The sequence below is a fragment of the Procambarus clarkii genome, unplaced genomic scaffold (genome assembly GCF_040958095.1).
Source record: "Procambarus clarkii isolate CNS0578487 unplaced genomic scaffold, FALCON_Pclarkii_2.0 HiC_scaffold_95, whole genome shotgun sequence".
Classification (NCBI taxonomy): Eukaryota; Metazoa; Arthropoda; class Malacostraca; order Decapoda; family Cambaridae; genus Procambarus; species Procambarus clarkii.
This window is the reverse complement of record NW_027189128.1, coordinates 3,184,107-3,202,353: the sequence shown is the minus strand read 5'-3', so window position 1 is coordinate 3,202,353 and position 18,247 is coordinate 3,184,107. Positions and strand designations below refer to the sequence as shown.

Genomic DNA, 18,247 nt, shown 5'->3' with positions numbered 1-18,247 from the left:
CAAAGCAATCGGTAAAGAACTTTCGAAGATTACAGTGTGTGTTTCTCTTACATTCAACAGATGGCGCTGTTTAAAAAAAAAATAATGTTTTTTCCTGTCACAAGAAATATTGATATTGTATATTGTAGATATATAAAAAGATGCGCCTATTCGAATGCAACGTTGTGTCAAAATTTCAAAGCAATCGGTAAAGAGGTTTCGAAGATTTCCCTCACATGAAAAACACAGTTTTTCAGAAAATGCATGTTTTTTTAACGTCACAGACGTGACATCTATATAGTATGTATATGAAAACCTACTTGGGTGCAAATGGAACGTTGTGTGAAAATTTCAAAGCAATCGGTGAAGAACTTTCGAAGATTAGCGGTTATTTACAAACGAACATTTCCATTTATATTTATATAGATAATGATCTTGGGTCAGATTCGTTCAGAAGAGGACGAGGGCTATGATAACTATATATGCAGAACTTCAATATATTGGGTAACAGGACTGACAATACAGCATCTTATAAATCTATTTATAGTTACTAATCTTCCAGTTTAAATTATATAGAAATCTCTAAATATTACAAGCAAAATGTTATGATCTAAGCTGAGGCATAACCTAAAGTGACAATATAACACCATGAAAACGTCAAGCCTAACATTAATACAAGTATAATGCAAGAGTTAATACCGCTAGGAATATGTCAAGCTCTCTCTTAATACATATATAATGTAAGTGATAGTATTACTAGGAAAATGTCAAGCTTAATCTTTATACAAAATTAAAGGTTTGGATACACAAACTAAAAACTCCACAAATTTTTAAAAGATTATCTTATGGTGGTGTTCTGTTCTACCTTTATTGTGTGCTGTTTTTCATTTATTGTGGGCTGTTCTCCATTTATTGTGCCTTTTTTCTGCATGTCTTGTGCATTGTTTTGCATATCTTGATACGTTCATGTCAGTTGGGCCATCTTGAGGTTGATAGTTGCTGGGAGACAACTGTGGAGTCAAGGTGTCAACTCGTCCAAGTTAGCTGAAGCATCTTTGGGTGTTTTCCCTGCACCGGTTCCAAGCACTCTTGATTGATGAAAATATTCTGAACGTGTGTAATGCTGGTTTTGTTAAGGAATGTTTCACAGCGCCTCTACTGGCTGATCTAACCACTTGGGCTGGACGGTCTCGCGTCATGCGGGTCGGCGTTCGATCCCCGACCGTACAGGTGGATGGGCACCATTCCATTTCCCCCGCCCCATCCCAAATCCATATTCTGACCCAAGTGCTATATAGTCATAATAGCTTTGCACTGTCACCTGATAATTCCCTAATTCTATTGGCTGAAATCATTTCATAGATAATATGAAAACGCTCTTACATAATGCTTCTATTGCGTGCCCTACTGCAGTATGCCCTTCTGCCCCTCTTCCAACGTACCCTTTGTTCCTCCTGACCTTAGTTTATGCACTCCTTGTGCACTTATGCACACCTTATGCACTTATGTACCTATGCACTTATGCACACAGCCAGCAACAAGGCAACACTTGTGGCCCATCGGACACTCCTGGTCATAATGACACTCATCGTGGTATTGAGTGCAGACCCTTCCGAACGAGTTGGGATCCGGACAGCTTTTCCTGTGGGAAGTTTTTATTAGAAGATGGAAATGGAAGAAAATGGGTTATGGAAACTGATAATTAGGTTGCATTAAATTAATACTTAATCGAGCGAATAAGTGAAATGCGTTTAATGATTTTTTTTTCAAGCGTTGCCATCTCCAATATAGAAAATTCACTACTGGAAGATTTGGCAAGGAAATCAAGTTATTACAGAGACGTGTGATCGTTAAATTCTTTCAAGTTTACGTCAAACATACATATGAATGTATTTGGGAAGATATAAATAGGATATGCCTGGAAATAGTCGTCACTTGGACTATTTACTGTGGTGGACTGTATACTCCTGAGGTTGATAGGCCATAAGACCAAAACTAAACTTGCTGGTTCATCAGGAAGCTATTGTGGTGGCCTTGCGGGATTATGTGGGTAAAGTTAATATTTCAGTAATTTATCTTACCTTTAATGGACTGAATAAACGGTTTGTTATGTATTCCACTCACCTCCACAGGCTTTTAATTTATTAGTGTCATATATTATTAATTTAGAATTAGTCCATTCAGTACAGAATTGTTTAATTAAACCTAAACTTAAGTATTTTGTCTGCGCAGTTGACCGGTGATAACTCTAATGTTATTTAACGTTTTAAGGATCAGCATTTTGCCGTTGACTCCTACGTCCTGTATGTATGATTGTCACTGAATGGGTTAAATATTATTTGTGAATTAATAATTACTTAATTATGGTTTAGTTTATGTAAATTACTAAAATAATAGTTAGAACGAGACTATCTGAGCCACAGGCGTGACGGCCCCGGGGTGGTGAAGCGAGTCTCCCACAATGTCTACTGTCGGCTGGTGTACACTCTGGGACGTGCCAATAACCTCGGACACCACCTGCCGCCAGTTGTAACATTATGCTCACAATATTAATGTGTGATTACTTGTGTTGTAACACTAATTACATAGTGTTTAATAAAGAGGTGAAACACACTGGTGTGTTGTATTCATGTATTATAACCAACCCAACCTCTCCCTTACTCCCAGGATGTACTAACTGCCCAGATAATATATACTCAAAAGAGCTAGAGGACTTAACGTTTGAACAAGGGTCAGAGAGAAACTGTTTCCGTTCTGGACGTGTAGAACGATTGTAAACTAACAAGCTGAGCTATAGTTACAGTATAAAATCATCCACAGTTTAAGCTTCAGTTCACCCCTTGAACAACGATGAACAATGAACAATGGCATCGAACCATCCTCATTTACCCACCTCCAGAGGGAGAGAGAAGATTTTCATGTTATATAATTAATCGAATCACAAAGCCGCTCCTTAGGTGAGCACACTCACGTAGACACTCATGGGGCCAAAGTACAAAACAGGCACACATGAGGGCAAAGTACTCACATGACGCTCGCTGGAACCAAGTACTAACTAGAAACTCACGGAGACAAAGTACCAACCAAGGCACTCAGGGGGGCAAAGTACTCATCTGGCACTGAAGGGGACTAAGTACCAGCCAGGCACTTTTGGGGGGGGGGGCAAAGTACTCACCCGGCACTCACTGGAAGAAAGTACCAAACCAGGCATTCATGCGTACATAATACAAATCAGGCACTCATGGTGGCAAAGTACAAACCTGGCGCTCTTTGGGGTAAATTCCCAACAAGGCACTATCGGAAGCAAAGCATCAAGGTACTCATGGGAGGAAAGTATCAAGGTACTCACGAAAGGAAAGTATCAAGGTACTCACGGGAGCAAAGTATCAAGGTACTCACGGGAGGAAAGTATCAAGGTACTCACGGGAGGAAAGTATCAAGGTACTCACGGGAGGAAAGTATCAAGGTACTCACGGGAGCAAACTACAAACCTGGCACTCATAGGGTTACATTACCAACCAAACACTCAAGGGGTCATACAAAGGGACAAAGTACCACCAACAAGACACTCAAGGGAACTCTAACTAATACAAAGTGCCAACTAAACACTCAAGGGATCACGCAAAAGGATAAAGGGTCGACCAGACACTCAAGGGCTCACACACGAGAACAAAATAAGAAACAGACACTCAAGGAGTAACACAATTGGACAAAGTACGAACCAGACCCTCAAGGGGCTCGCACACAGGAACAAAGTACCAACCAAACACTCAAGTGGTAACACACACGGTTCAGAGACTACATTAATGGCACCATGAAGATGGGAGGACCAAGAGTAGTATTAGCAGTGATATATAGCCCTCCACTAAACGACAGAAGACCCAGGCAAGAGTATGACAGAAACAACATGGCAGTCAACACTATAACTGAGAGAGCATCCACTGCTGCCTGTAGAAATAGCTCCCATTTTCTCATCATGGTGGACTTCAATCATGGAAGGGTAGACTGGGGAAACAAAGAACCACATAGGGATGAGGAAACATGGAGAGCTAAACTGTTGGAAGTGGTGACAAGAAGCGTTTTAAGTCAGCATGTCAGGGGACCCACAAGAATGAGAGGCAACGATGAACCAGCGAGACTCAAGCTAGTCTTCACTCTGAATGTCTCCGACATAAGGAAATCGGTTTCAAAGCCCCCGTGGGAATGAACGATCACTGTGTAATGTTGTTTGAGTATTTGATCGAAGAAGGGTTAATGTACCCAAGGAAGGGCCCAGAAAACAAAAGAATGGCATTCCGAAAGGGCAACTAAGATGAGATAATTCCTAACAGATATAACTTGGGAAACATATCTTAGAGGAAAGACGGCCCAAGGCATGATGGACTACATCACACAAAAGTGTAAGTAGGCAACAGACAAGTCGTCCAAATCCAAAAGCAAAGAAATGAAATGCAGACAAGAAACTCATGGTTTAATCAGAGGTGTAAGCTAGCAAAGCAACTAAGTACAAGTGCATGGAGAAACTGTATAAATAATAGGACACTAGTGAGCATTGAAAGATACCAGAGCGCCATGAATGAATACGTCAGGGTGAGAAGAGAGGCAGAAAAACAATATGAAAATGACATAGCAACAAGGCAAAGACTCAACTTAAATTGCTGCACAGCCCATCAGTAGAAAAACATCAGTGAATGAACAGGTAATAAAACTGAGGATAGGGGTAGACAAATTGATTACAAATGGCAAGAAAGAGTGCGAGGAACTCAATAAGAATTCCAGGAGATTTTCACAGTAGAGCAAGGAGATGTCCTAGAGATAAGAGAGGGAATATCTAACCAAACACCACTAGATTAGTTTATGATTACCAGTGGGGAGATGAGGAAGCATCTGCTAGAGTTGGAAGTGACAAAGGCTTAGCTATAGGCCCGGATGGAATCTCACCCGGATGAAACATCTAGAGCAGACGAACTTTGTATAACAACATCAGCATGGGTTTAGGAATGGCAGATCGTGCCTTACAGGATTGATTGAATTGTATTACCAGACAACTAAAATCAGGCAAGAAAGAGAGGGGTGGGCAGATTGCATATGTTTGGATTGCCAGAAAGCCTTTGACAGAGTACCCTATAAGAGACCTGTGCACAAACTAGAGATGCAGGAAGGATGAAAGGAAAGGTACTCCACTGTATAGGGGAGAACCTAAGCAACAGAAGACAGCTAGCCACTGTGAGGGATCAGGTCTCGGAGTGGCGTGGGGTCACCAGTGGAGTCCTTCAGGGATCCGTTCTTGGACCTATACAGTTCCTGAAATAGGTAAATGATCTTCCAGAGGGAATAGACTCGTTCTTCTCAATGTTTGTTGATGACGAAAAAATTATGAGGAGGATTAAGACAGGATGATAGTAGGAGGCTACAAGATGACCTACACAAACTGAAGGAATGGTCCAACAAATGGCTACTACAGTTCAACCCAAGTAAATGTAAGGTAATGAAACTAGGCAGAGGAAATAGGAGACCAGACACTGGATACCGAATTGGAGATGAAGTCCTTCACGAAATGGAAAGAGAGAAAGGGCTAGGAGTTGATATCACGCCAAGCCTGTCTCCTGTAGACCACATCAAAAGAATAACATCGGCGGCGTATGCGAAGCTGGCTAACATCAGAACCTCCTTCGGAAATCTGAGTAAGGAATCATTCAGAACTTTGTATACCACGTATGTAAGGATGATCATCTCAAATCCTGGAGTATGCGGTCCCAGCATGGAGCCCGAACGTTTTCAAGCACAAGACGAAGCAAGAAAATGTTCAGAGGTATGCCACTAGGCTAGTCCCAGAACTAAGAGGCATGAGTGACGGGGAAAGGCTGAGTGAACTGCACCTCACGTCGCTGAAAGAGAGAAGAACTCGGAAAGACATGATCACCACATACAAAATTCTCAAGGGAATTGACAGGGAACACAAGGATGAATTTTTTAACACGGGTTGTACATGCACAAGAGGACACAGGTGGGAGCTGAGTACCCAAAAGAGTCACAGAGACATTAGAAAAAAACTTTTTTAGTGTCAGAGTTGTTAGTAAATGGAAAGCACTAGGAAACAATGTGGTGGAGGCTGACTCCATACACAGTTTCAAATGTAGATATGATAGAGCCCAGTAGGCTCAGGAATATGTACACCAGTTGATTGATGGTTGAGAGGCGGGACCAAAGAGCCAAAGCTTAACCCCCGCAAGCACAACTAGGTGAGTACACGAGAACAACGTACCAAACAGAAACTCAAGGATCACTAACACGGACCACGTACCAACCAGACACTCAAGCATCACTAACACGGACCACGTACCAACCAGACACTCAAGGATCACTAACAAGGGCAACATACCAACCAGACACTCAAGGATCACTAACAAGGACAACGTAACAACCAGACACTCAAGGATCACGAACAAGGACAACGTACCAACCAGACACTCAAGGATCACTAACAAGGACAACGTACCAACCAGACACTCAAGGATCACTAACACGGACCACGTACCAACCAGACACTCAAGGATCACTAACAAGGGCAACATACCAACCAGACACTCAAGGATCACTAACACGGACCACGTACCAACCAGACCCTCAAAGATCACTAACAAGGGAAACATACCAACCAGACACTCAAGGATCACTAACACGGACCACGTACCAACCATACACTCAAGGATCACTAACACGGACCACGTACCAACCAGACCCTCAAAGATCACTAACAAGGGCAACATACCAACCAGACACTCAAGGATCACTAACACGGACCACGTACCAACCAGACACTCAAGGATCACTAACACGGACCACGTACCAACCAGACACTCAAGGATCACTAACACGGACCACGTGCCAATCAGGCACTCAAGGAACACTAACAAGGGCAACATACCAACCAGTCACTCAATGATCATTGAAAAAGACTACCTACCAACCAGACACTCAAGGATCACTAACAAGAACAACATACAAACAGTGTACTTACCCAGGGTGAGCGGTTGTTCCCACAACAACAATCTGATAAAACAACAAAACATTTAATATTAATTAATATGTCTCGTATAACTGCAAGTAATTTCAGATGATTTGATAACTTTAACATTTGTTAATTGTTTTCAAAGTCCATCTGGTCATACTTACCCAGTCTCTCTCCCATAGTCTTGTCCAACCTCTAGTCCAGTCTCTCGCCCAGTGTATTGTCCAACCTCTAGTCCAGTCTCTCACCCAATGTCTTCTCCAACCTCTAGTCCAGTCTCTCTAGTCAATGTCTTGTCCAACCACTGACCTAGTCTCTTGCTGAATCTTTTGTCCAATCTTTTGCACAATCTTTTGTATAACCTTTTACATGGTCATTTGCATAACCTTTTCCCTCACTTTCTTGTCCCCTTTCATACCTAATCTCTTGAATAATCTTTTCCGTAATCTCTGGCTCAACCTCCTGCTCAATTTGTTGTCACTCTTTTGTTCATTCTATTACTCAATCTGTTGGCTCAGTCTCTTGCAAAATTTTATACCCAGTGTCTTGCTCAATCACTTGCCAATAAATTTCTTAATCTCTAGCTCAGTCTCTCAACTAATTTCTTGCTCATTTGCATAATCCAATCTCTTGTTCAATCGGGTAATCAATCTCTTCCACGATAACTTCCCCCAATCTCCTGCTCAATCTGATGATCAATCTCCTGGCCAATCTTTGGCTCAATCTCTTGCATATTTTTTTGCTTTTTCAGTGGTATAGTGCTGTACCACTGAACTATCACACCACAAATTTGAGTATTGTTCGACTGAACCATCACTCCACAATGGTTGGATGCTGTACCACTGAACTATCACTCCACAATGGTTGGCTGCTGTACCAATGAACCACCACTCCACAATGGTTGGATGCTGTACCACTGAACTATCACTCCACAATGGTTGGCTGCTGTACCAATGAACCACCACTCCACAATGGTTGGCTGCTGTACCAATGAACCATCACTCCACAATGGTTGGCTGCTGTACCACTGAACCACCACTCCACAATGGTTGGCTACTGTACCACTGAACCATCAATCCACAATGGTTGGCTGCTGTACCAATGAACCACCACTCCACAATGGTTGGCTGCTGTACCAATCAACCATCACTCCACAATGGTTGACTGCTGTACCAATGAACCACCACTCCCCAATGGTTGGCTGCTGTACCACTGAACCATCAATCCACAATGGTTGGCTGCTGTACCACTGAACCACCACTCCACAATGGTTGGCTACTGTACCAATGAACCATCACTCCACAATGGTTGACTGCTGTACCAATGAACCACCACTCCCAAATGGTTGGCTGCTGTACCAATGAACCATCACCCAACAATGGTTGACTGCTGTACCACTGATCCTTCGCTCCAGAGAGCTGACTGCTGTACCATTAAACTCTTTCAATCTGTCGTCACAGAAAGAGTATTGGATGCACTGCCACACAGGATAGGTGTGGGAAAGCCTAGCTCTAAATATTAATAATAATCAATTTTAATTGAATACAACGATAGGTTCGAAGGACCACCTCTTTTTATACAAAAAAGAGGAAAAATAAATAAAGGAATCTGAAAATATAATCCAGGAATCAGTGTACTAAGGATCTAGATTAATTCAATAAAATATTAAGAGAGCATTAAATGAACTGTAGTTATAATTAATTAAAGAGCTGCCTTAACACATAAATCTGCGAGGTTACATACTAAAAGATAAATATATCCCTAGTATTATTCCGACGCTGGTAATTCGTCAGAATAATTATTGAATATTAGTTAAGTAAATAGTTGCATGAATTAATAAATGCAGATTTCTATCAGAGCTTTTCTTCACTGTCGAGGGTAATTATGAAATTACCTCTCCAAAGTTCATTACCATTCACAATGCAATTTATGGTTCAATACCATAAATAAATATGTGAAAATGAACTTTGGAGAGTTAATTTTTCAATTACCCTTGACAGTGAAGAAAAACGTAAGATATATTGAGAAGATTTGTCTTAGAATCATTAATCTTACCCTTTCGGTAATATTTAACAACATATCTTTACAAGAAAGACTGCTACCAAAATATACTAATATGTACATATATATATATATATATATATATATATATATATATATATATATATATATATATATATATATATATATATTGTGACGATAATCTCCTTCAAGAGATTGAGCCTGCTCTTCCCTCCACAATTACGTCGTTGAAAATATATAAAACTACTATGGAAGAAATGTTCAACAACGACAACAACACCAGCCAGGTTTGCCAGAGCCGAAAACGTTGCAGCCAGAGACACCTGTTCAGACTCAAACCGCCAAACTACCTGTTGATCGCTACCGGCTCCGCTGATTGGTCGCCGGCCGGGCTGCTACTGCACTCGCCCCCCCCATACTACTTGATGTCTGGGGTCGCCACGACCTCAGACCTCAGAATGTTCAGTGCTTTCGTGGTTACCACTCCTCCCGGCTAGACGTTAGCATGTACTGAGAGAGGTGGTAGCTTAAAGCCAATATTCCAGCACCTTCCCTTTATTTTGTGTTGCACTTCTTGTTATTTTATCTTAACGTAACTTTTCATTGTGTCATTTAATTATTCTTATTATTTTGATTGATTGATTTTATTATACAAATTTGTTTGTCCATTTTTTCATGTTTTGATTTATTTAACGTAATTAAAATTTCATTGTTAAAATTTACTTGTGTTTTGTGTGTCTTCTCCTTACCATACCAGACGAAGTTCCAGTTTTTCTATTTTTTTTATAACTATGTGACGAGGCCATACCCCTAGCCTTAAACAGCCGAACACCAACGCGTTACCGTCACAAGTTATATGGGGGCCTGTCCTAGGAGCTTCACTCAGGTACTGGTGCCAAGTGGTAATTTATGGTAAGCGTATTTAACTTTGTTAACGTAGCTTTACTATTTTTCATATTCAATTTCATTTTTTATAAGGTGCGGTGTATTGTGCATTACGAGAGTAACATATGGTGAAGGTGAGACAACTTTGGATTACGTGGTGACTGTAGGCCGCAGTCATACTCTTAATTGGTCATCTCTCCCTCCGTGTTATTACTCGTGTTTACCATCTATGTCCCTTGAATATTTCTCATTTTGACAGATCATCATATTGGTACCCTGGTACTGTGGTCTGCCCCGGGTCAAGAGTATCCAATCTTCTGCAATCTGACTGTAGGAGGACAAAGAGGGCCATAGTTCCTCTAGCTCGAACTTTAGTTGCTGAATTGGGACCTCAGCAGCAGTTCTCGTCACCAGTTGACACCTCGCACCCCTACACGTCAGTCAGAGATGATGATACATACAACGGTAGGGAATTAGCTTATTTTTTCAGAGCACAAAAGTTCGCTAATTCTGTAAGTATCATATTAAATTCAGTAGGAAAAACTTGCTTTATGTCCTATAGAGACTTGGCAAGGTATGCCTACATCCTTGGACTACCAATTTTACTTTTGAAGCATTTAACTGTTTCATTTGTTTTCGAAACTCTGTTTCCTTTGTTAGTAGGATTTTCTTGCCCTTATCCTCTTACATGAGTACCGGGTACAAGATTTCCTGCGCCCTTGATTTAATTTAATCATTTAACATCTTTTACTTAACTTTAATTGTTAAAGATCTCACAGGATAGGTACCAGTTGCCACGTTGTCCTGTTTCTGACATTTCACTATTGAATATTCGTGTACCTTTATTTGCTAATTTCACCATGTTTCGTCTCCAAGCTTTCCGTACAAATCCAGCAGGTGAAATAGGGACTTTAAGTCGTGCCAAATAGGACTGAATTACAAACTCTTGCACATGAGTATCAACTAGAAGTTCCCTACCAAGCCAACAAAAATGACCTACACAACCTGTTGCTGGATTACTATTTAGAGCAAGGTAAGATAGACTCTGAAACTCATGAAACTTACTATATTGCAGAAAAAACTGATTTGGCAACTCTGAAACTCAAACTAGAGCTGGCCAAGATTGAAGAACGAACAGCTGCCATACGGAGGGAAGAACACGAACGCGAAGCCGCTTTGAGGAGAGACGAACGAGAACGCGAAGCTGCCTTGAGAAGAGAAGAACACGAACGTGAGGTCGCATTACTCCGTGAACGTGAACGAGTACAGCTTGAAACCAAACAACGCGAGTTGGAAATACAACGCGAACATGACAAGCAACAAGCGACTCTGGCTCTAGAGTGTCGTCAACGCGAAATCGCCTTGGAAACTTCACACTTCACTCAACGCCAGCAAGCTACTGCCAATCTTCCCGTCAGTTTTAATATATCACATGCAAGTAAGTTAATGCCATCCTTTGTAGAAGCAGAAGTTGATGTGTTCTTTACCACCTTTGAAACCCTTGCTAATCAACTCAGTTGGCCTGTCGACCAATGGGCCACACTTCTCAGAGTCCATCTTACAGGTAGAGCTGCAGTCACACTCAGTACTTTGGCGTCTGAGAATGACTACCACACTCTGAAACAAGCAGTGTTGGACGCCTACCTCCTCTCTACTGAAAGTTATAGAAGGAAATTCCGTGACCACCTGAAGGCAAGTACCACTACCTTCCTCGAGTTTGCTAACACGAAACGGAGGTATTTCATGAAATGGCTGGAAGCAGCACATGTCTCTACTTTTACAGAACTCGTCAACCTGATGCTTGTTGAAGAATTCTTGAGACGTGTGCTTCCTCCTGTCCGCCTCTACTTAGCAGATAAAGAAGAAACCGACTACCTGAAGTGTGCTAAGTCGGCTGACACTTACAGCCTCATCCACCGGCTGACACCCGAACCATCCTCCAGTAAGAAGTCGTGGTACAGTTACGAGAAGGTGAGCCCCGATCAAGCTGGTTCAAAACTGTACTGCAAGTATTGTAGACTCTATGGACATACCATAGACAAGTGTGGTAAGTCTCAATACAAGGGAACCACTGACCAACAAAGACCCAAACCAACTCCTCCTAAGTCCGGTAAGCCTGTGATGAATGTTGGTGTTGATGTTAATGATCTTTCTCTTTTCAGTAACCACCTGTATACTGGAACTGTCTCTGCCAACGGTTCAAATCCGGAGGGACGTTTCAAATTGAAGATCTTGAGGGACACAGCGGCTCTACAATCGATCATCTTGAAGTCGGCTGTGCCCAACATCGTCTACACCGGAGAAACAGTCTTCATCACTGACCTCACTGCTACCACTCCATACCCTCTCGCCAGAGTCCACCTGGATTGTCCCTACGTGAACGGGGAAGTCCAAGTCGCCGTCAGGGAAAAGCCTTTTCCCATGCCTGGAGTGCAACTTCTCCTAGGCAACGACTTGGCAGAAGACCTGCAACCGACCAACCTGATCGTCATGGACAAACCCCAGGTGTGTAACTCTGTGCCAATAAACCCTATTCTAGAGTATGTTCCAGCAGAGGTTCAAGAGAGTGATGAAGTTTCTCCTCCGGTTCTCGTGACCACCCGTGCACAAGCCGCACGTCCACAGCCAGCTGACTCTACTGCTACCGCTGTCCCTCAAGACCCTCAGAAACTACCCCCGCATCTGACCAAGTTGGAGTTCCGTAAGTTGCAAAGGGAAGATCTTACTTTAACACCATTGTTTTTCCAGGCTGAGACTCAACCCGGCAGTATTCCTGGGTTCTTCCTAGAGAGCGACTTGCTCTACCGCAGATATAGACCCAGTAAACTGAAGGAGGAGGACGATTGGGCCAACATCGAACAACTTGTGATTCCCACCAGCCTGCGGCCCACTATTCTACACCTGGCCCACGGAGCATTCTCCCACTACGGCTTCAACAAGACTTACCATGGGATTCGTCAAGACTACTACTGGCCAGGTATGGTAAATAACGTAAAACAGTGTCATACATGTCAGATGGCAGGCAAACCGAACGTCTCCATTCCCAGAGCACCACTGATTCCCATACAGGTGCCTGCGGAACCTTTCCACAGACTCATAATAGACTGTGTTGGTCCTTTACCTCGGACCAGTTCAGGTAACGCCTACATCCTAACCATCCTGTGTCCTACCACCAGATTTCCCATAGCAGTTCCAGTGAAGAACATCACGGCTGCTACGGTTATCAAACATCTATTGAAGATCTTCACTCAATACAGATTTCCCAGGGAGATTCAAAGTGACTGTGGTACCAACTTCACCAGTGATCTCTTCAAAAGGACACTGGAGGAGTTCAACATCAAACAGGTATTGTCCAGCCCCTATCATCCTGCTTCACAGGGTTCTCTTGAACGTAGTCATCAGACCATCAAAGCACTCTTGAAAAAGTTTTGTAGTGAAACCTCGAAGGATTGGGATAAACAGATTGACCTAATAATGTGTATTTTCAGAAGTCTCCCCAATGAGTCCCTAGGAGTATCTCCTTATGAGATGCTCTACGGCCGTAAGTGCCGTACTCCCCTTAAGGCTTTCAAAGACTCTCTCAGAGATGCCACCTTCAGTGAGCATCAGAATGTGCCCCAGTTTCTTCAAAACCTTCAACACATTCTAGAGAGAGTCCACCGCTTTGCCCATGATAATCTATTGAAAGCCCAGGTGAGAATGAAGACTCATTACGACCAGACCAGCAAAGTAAGAAAATTCAAGCCGGGAGACTTCGTCCTTGCCTATTTCCCTATCCCAGGTTCACCTTTACAAAACAGGTTTTCAGGACCCTACTGCGTCAAAGAGAGCAGGAATAATAACAACTACGTAATAGAGACTCCAGATAGGCGGCGGAAGACCCAGCTGTGCCACGTCAACCTCCTGAAGCAATATAATGGTACTCCTCCCACTGTCCTGACTAACTATTCTACTTTCACAGAACCCTACATCCACAGTGAGACCTTCCCGGCTTCTCCTCCCGAAAGCACTGACAAGGAGTCAGCGCTTTCTAATTCCGAAATCCTTAATGATCTTCCCAAATGCTTTCAGGATAATAATCGTGCTCCTTTGCCCTCTTCTAATTCCACTCTCACCTCGTCAGATAAGCCCTTCATCCTCCATGTCGACGCCAATGGTACCGACGTTGGTGGTGTCGTGATGCAGCAACGAGGCGAGAAGAGTACACCTGTCAGCGACTACTGCTACAAGGATCTACGGAACAATTGGCAAGGAGCTACTCTTCCTCATCCTGAAGCTTCAGCACCTCACTCCACACCTGAAAAGTGCTCGGTCCACCATCAATACGGACCACACCACCCTACATCTCCTGCAGCACGCCCACTTCTCATCTCAACGTCTTCTACTATGGGCTTGCTAACTGCAGAAATTCAACCTGGAGACACGCTATACCAAGAGTCTGACAACATCTTAGCCCATGATCTCTCCAGAGTTTATGAAGTAGAAGCGACTCCATCCATTACTCCACCACATAACGACGTACTTCTTCCAGAACCGCAGGCTTCGGGGGAGAGTTGTGACGATAATCTCCTTCAAGAGATTGAGCCTGCTCTTCCCTCCACAATTACGTCGTTGAAAATATATAAAACTACTATGGAAGAAATGTCCAACAACGACAACAACACCAGCCAGGTTTGCCAGAGCGCAAAACGTTGCAGCCAGAGACACCTGTTCAGACTCAAACCGCCAAACTACCTGTTGATCGCTACCGGCTCCGCTGATTGGTCGCCGGCCGGGCTGCTACTGCACTCGCCCCCCCCATACTACTTGATGTCTGGGGTCGCCACGACCTCAGACCTCAGAATGTTCAGTGCTTTCGTGGTTACCACTCCTCCCGGCTAGACGTTAGCGTGTACTGAGAGAGGTGGTAGCTTAAAGCCAATATTCCAGCACCTTCCCTTTATTTTGTGTTGCACTTCTTGTTATTTTATCTTAACGTAACTTTTCATTGTGTCATTTAATTATTCTTATTATTTTGATTGATTGATTTTATTATACAAATTTGTTTGTCCATTTTTTCATGTTTTGATTTATTTAACGTAATTAAAATTTCATTGTTAAAATTTACTTGTGTTTTGTGTGTCTTCTCCTTACCATACCAGACGAAGTTCCAGTTTTTCTATTTTTTTTATAACTATGTGACGAGGCCATACCCCTAGCCTTAAACAGCCGAACACCAACGCGTTACCGTCACAATATATATATATATATATATATATATATATATATATATATATATATATATATATATATATATATATATATATATATATATATATATATATATATATATATATATATATATATATATATATATATAAATATATATATGACAATGTCAGACCACGGAGGAAAAATGAAACAGGAAATTTCCTTAAGTACTTTCGTATATTAAATACATCTTCAGAAGGTGCTCTACCTTTCTGAAGATGTATTTAATATACGAAAGTACTTAAGGAAATTTCCTGTTTCATTTTTCCTCCGTGGTCTGACATTGTCACATTCTTAATCACGTGTTTATTTTCGTGATATACACACACATATATATATATATATATATATATATATATATATATATATATATATATATATATATATATATATATATATATATATATATATATATATATATATATATATATATATATATAACATTAACAATTGTGTAACTAGCTTCAAAAGATTGCCACTTGCTTAGCTAAATGAACTATGGTGTTCAGTTCCTGAACCCATTATATTTCTCTGTAACCCTTTCCTTTATAGGGAAAGGATAGGGGATCTATAACCACTTAAAGGAAATGGGTATGGATCCCCTCAAAAGAATGGTTTTAGAAACCACTGCCACTCACATGATTGGTATGGAATTCAGTACTGTTCGCAGGACGGGTATGGGGTTCTCTACTGCTCGCAGGATAGGTATAGGGTTCACTACCGCTCGCAGGATGGGTATGGGGTTCATTACTGCACGCAGGATGAGTATGAGGTTCATTAATGCACGCAGGACGAGTATGGGGTTCTCTACTGCTCGCAGGATAGGTATAGGGTTCACGACCGCTCGCAGGATGGGTATGGGGTTCTCTGCCGGTCGCAGGATTGGTATAGATTCACTACCGCTCGTAGGATGGGTATGGGGGTTCACTACCACTCGTAGGATGGGTATAGGGTTCACTACCACTCGCAGGAGGGGTATAGGGTTCTCTGCCGGTCCTAGGAGTGGTATAGATTCACTACCGGTCGCAGGATGGGTATGGGGTTCACTACCGCTCGCAGGATGGGTATGGGGTTCACTACCGCTCGCAGGATGGGTATGGGGCTCACTACCGCTCGCAAGAAGATTATTGGATACAATACCATACACAGGAAGGGGATAGTGTCTAATACTACTCACAGAATTGGTATGGGGTTCACTACTGCTCGCAGAATGGGTTGACCAAGCCACACACTAAAAGGTGAAGGAGCGACATTTCGGTCCGTGCTGGACCATTTTCAAGTCATTCTCAAGTCATCTACATATTTCAGCCACGTTATTATGACTCCTCATCTCCACAGAATGGTATTGGATGCATAATAAAAGACTCATAGGATGCATAAGTCAACAAACACTATTAAATTATATTGATTGATTCTTTCATTATTATGTACCCCCATACCAATCCCGTGGGCAGTGGTGGAAAGGGTTACAGAGGTACATAATGGGTTCAGGAACTGAACACCATAGTTCATTTAGCTAAGCAAGTGACAATCTTTTGAAGCTAGTTACACAATTGCTAATGTTATATATACGTGTACATATATATTCAGTCATTTACACAAATACATATACACATCGATAACCGTTTTTATATCACAAGTGATTCAACAAGAGGCTCACAACAGTCACTATACAAGGCACTTTACATATATGGTGAGTCACAGTTACAGGTCTTACTCTACACCCACCCAACTGGCCGACAGCTTTACAGTTATGTGAAGGCTGCACTTACAGAAAACAAATTTTGGATACTTAGCTAAGATTCCCAGCAGTTCATTATTGTGAATAAAGTACATACACATTTCTTGCACTCCACTGATGGTGGAGTCCAAGAAATGCAAACTCTCAAGAAATGCAACACTGCATTTCTCGAATTTTTAACATTCCTTTATACTTATACTTATTATAATACTTATTATACCATTATTATTAAATCATATTGTGATTGAATACTGACCTTGTCCCACAGGAACCAAGGTATTAAAAAGCTCCACTCACCGTCAGCAACAGAGCTGAGAGCAGCAAGAACTTCATCGTGACTTCTGCTGGAGAGGTGAAGGTGTTGACGACTGCTTGAGAGGAGGTGATACTGACCAAGACCTGTGACAGGTGAATGGTTCAGTAGGTGTTGCTGGCGGGACACGTGTGGCTGGTGTGGGGTTTCCCGGGCGCTTAAGGATGTACTGAGAGATGTTCCCCAAGGAGAGCGCTGGCACCTCTCACAGTTTCTTGGGTCCTCGCTGCGTAAAAACTGGAGCTGTGTTGTCTAGCCCGAGCCGCAGCTAACCAGTCCAGGACGAAGAATATTATGACTCGTTTCCTTAACACATTGGTCGACCTGGCAACCTCTGGGTTCCTGGAACACTGCTGAGTCTCTCCTGAACGTGTTCCTCTTTCCCAACACTGATTACCTCACACTGCTTACCTAACTTTGTTTATATAGCAGTGTTATCCTAACAGTGCTTATAGCAGTGTTACCCTAACAGTGCTTACAGCAGTGTTATCCTAACAGTGCTTATAGCAGTGTTACCCTAACAGTGCTCATATCAGTGTTACCCTAACAGTGCTTATAGCAGTGTTACCCTAACAGTGCATATAGCAGTGTTACCCTAACAGTGCTTATAGCAGTGATACCCTAACACTGCTTATAGCAGTGATACCCTAACAGTGCTTATAGCAGTGTTACCTAACAGTGCTAATAGCAGTGTTACCCTAACAGTACTTATAGCAGTGTTACTCTAACAGTGCATATAGCAGTGATACCCTAACAGTGCTTATAGCAGTGATACCCTAACAGTGCTCATAGCATTCTTTGTATGACAGTGCTTATATATCAGTGTTAGCCTAACATTGTCCATATTGCTGTACTCACCTAGTTGTGCTTGCGGGGGTTGAGCTTTGGCTCTTTCGTCCCGGCTATCAACTGTCTATCAACTGATGTACAGGTTTCTGAGCCTACTGGGCTCTGCCATATATACAATTGTATGTGTACAATTGTATTATACTGTATATGGAGTCAGCCTCCGCCACATCACTGCCTAATGTATTCAATTTGTTAA

The 18,247-nt window shown here is 42.2% G+C and overlaps 1 long non-coding RNA gene across 1 annotated transcript; it reads right to left on the bottom strand.

The window, feature by feature from the left end:
* Positions 1-384: 384 nt before the first annotated feature.
* On the bottom strand, positions 385-17,348 carry LOC138360086 (uncharacterized). Its single transcript, XR_011226201.1, has 3 exons — positions 17,187-17,348; positions 7,001-7,032; positions 385-1,621 (listed from the first exon to the last, which is right to left on the bottom strand). It is a non-coding gene; the product is annotated as an uncharacterized lncRNA (long non-coding RNA).
* Between the last annotated feature and the right edge of the window lie 899 nt (positions 17,349-18,247).